The sequence below is a fragment of the Otolemur garnettii genome, unplaced genomic scaffold (genome assembly GCF_000181295.1).
Source record: "Otolemur garnettii isolate 467f Iridium unplaced genomic scaffold, OtoGar3 scaffold00156, whole genome shotgun sequence".
Taxonomy (NCBI): domain Eukaryota; kingdom Metazoa; phylum Chordata; class Mammalia; order Primates; family Galagidae; genus Otolemur; species Otolemur garnettii.
In genome coordinates, this window is record NW_003852551.1 from 3,560,581 (window position 1) to 3,563,112 (window position 2,532).

Consider the following 2,532-nt stretch of genomic DNA (forward strand, 5'->3'; position numbering starts at 1 on the left):
AAGAACTGTATGACTACATATGCTGTAAAGGTAACAATTGGGTCATTTGTACAATTTCTCTCCAAAGTAGAAAAGTTCTATGTAAAGTATTAAAACACATCATGTGTTTTAGGCAACTCCCAAGATTTCACTGAAATAGATTTTTTGTTCAGATCTTATATTAATGAGCCAAAGGTGTAGGTCTGCCTCAGTGATACCATTTCACTAAACAAATTAATGAAATGAATGAGGCTAACTATGACTAATTCCTTTAGTTACTTGATTGTAGCCATGTTGGAGCAGTTCCTGATTATATGGCTGGCTTCTGCTGTCCTCTAGCCTAACTATGCAAAGTTTTCTTTTGGTCTAAAAGGATAGTGACATGAGTTACGGTGGGTTTTCTTACCCCCAAGCACTAATGGATTCTGAACAGTTTCCAAAGATTAGCAGAAAGAATGGAGCCTGGTATCTGATGAGGATAACTGCTATAGAAGGACAGCACCGTTAAAAGACAATAAGAATTAATTTCAAAGGTAAAAGATGCACTAGCAGCTAAAACTAAGCCCCTTGAAATATTTAAATGATTCAAGTTTCATCTTGATAACACTGGCATTTCTGTACAAAATCTATCTTATTAGCCCAAACTTCTATAAGTTAAAAAGGTGTCTTTAAAGGCCTGGTAGCCTAAAATTGCCATCTTCCATGCTTTAAAGGGATTGATTTTCTGGAAAAAGACAATAAGCTGTCAAATTCTGTTCAATGGAGATCAGAATACTATTTGGTGAACCTATTCTGCACCTGTGGAAGTAAAAGAATAAGACTGGTTCACACACCCCAGAGGGAGGATGGTATTTATGAGCGCTCTCCCTCTGACCTCTTGGCAGCAAATATAAGAAAGTCCTTTTTTGAGGCTTAGGGGCGGGCCCAGGACTTTCAACTACCCATTCAAGAAGGGTTACAATTCTCCTCCTCCATAATTAAGTCCCCTTTCCCACTCTCTATGCATGCATGAATTGCAGTGACACTGACACGGGGGCCTGACATTAGTCTTTGAAGGTCATTTAAATCCTCCTCCTTCCAAGCTGTCTTAAAAGCAATGCATCATCCATTCCACAATGCTTGTGGGTGAAGTTTGACTAAATAGTACTCCAAGAGGAATCACCTAAAGAATAAAAAGAAAGAGGGCTCCAAATTCTTGTATCATAAAAAGAACAAATCAAAGAAAACATAAAACTTGGTTACTGAAGAGACAACAGTAGGAGAAACACTAAATACCTAACATTGCACGAATGAAAACACTTCCACTGATAATCCCTTTCATCTAGGAAAGTAGAAAAGGTCATTCACAGTATGGCCCTGTTAGCTCCAGTCTCATCTCTCGAGATTCTCATACACACACACACACACACACACACACACACCCTTTCTCATAGCTTCCCATTGTATCTTGTTCTTTATGACATTCATAATTTTACTCAAATCTGACTACTGACTACAACCCCACCATCTGAGGAGTTATAAGATTGAGACTTAAGCAAAACACTTCTTTCTTTCTTTTTTTTTTTTTAAGCAAAACATTTCTTGATGGGCCTTGCCATGAAGGAGGTTGGTATCCCCTCTCCCACATGCCATAATGGTTCTCTATATTTCCATGATACCTTGTCATGCACTGGATTATAATGACTGATTTTCTTACCTGTTCTCTCACTGGATTGTGAGTTTGTTGAGGCTAGTGCTCTAAGTCATCTCCAAACCTAGTGCCTACCACCATGCTAAGTACCAAGAGAATGCTCAATAATTTTTTTGTTTGTTTTGAGACAGTCTTATTATGTCGCCCTTAGTAGAGTACAGTAAAATCACAGCTCACAGCAACCTAAATTTGGGCTTAAGCGATTCACTTGCCTCAGCTTCCTGAGGAGCTGGGACTACAGGCACCTGCCACAATGCCTGGCTATTTTTTTGTTACTGTTGCAGTTATTGTTTTAGCAGGGCCAGGGTGGGGCTCAAACCCCCCCAGCCGCACTGTAGGTGGCTGGTGCCCTCTTCACTGAGCTACGGGCACCAAGCCAATAAATTTTTATCAAATGAATGAAGCCAGTTAGTAGCTCTTGTGCTCTGGCCTTCACAAAGGTAAGGATAAAGAAAGTGTCAGGGCTTGTAGTTTTATGGTACGGCTTTTTGAGGGAAGATAACCCAATCTGAATAGCACAAATTCAATTTCTGTTTTAGAATTAAGATTCCTTGCCTCTCTCCGGGTTACAAGAAAGGATCTATGTATACTCTTCAAGCCCAAGGAAACAATTAAGGATAGAACTTGGGACAACACAGTAGGGTCAGAAGTTAGAAACTTGGCTCGGCACCTATGGCTCAAGTGGCTAAGGTGCCAGCCACATACACCTTAGGTGGCAGGTTCAAATCCAGCCCGGGCCCGCCAAAACAACAATGACGGCTGCAACCAAAAAATAGCCAGGTGTCGTGGCGGGCGCCTGTGGTCCCAGCTACTTGGGAGGCTGAGGCAGGAGACTCGCTTGAGCCCAGGAGTTGGAGGTTGCT

At 41.2% G+C, this 2,532-nt stretch overlaps 1 protein-coding gene across 1 annotated transcript in view; it reads right to left on the reverse strand.

Moving 5' to 3' along the window:
• The window catches only part of WASF2 (WAS protein family member 2), a 76,811-nt gene that overhangs the window by 40,259 nt on the left and 34,020 nt on the right, over positions 1–2,532 (reverse strand). The window lies entirely within an intron of this gene.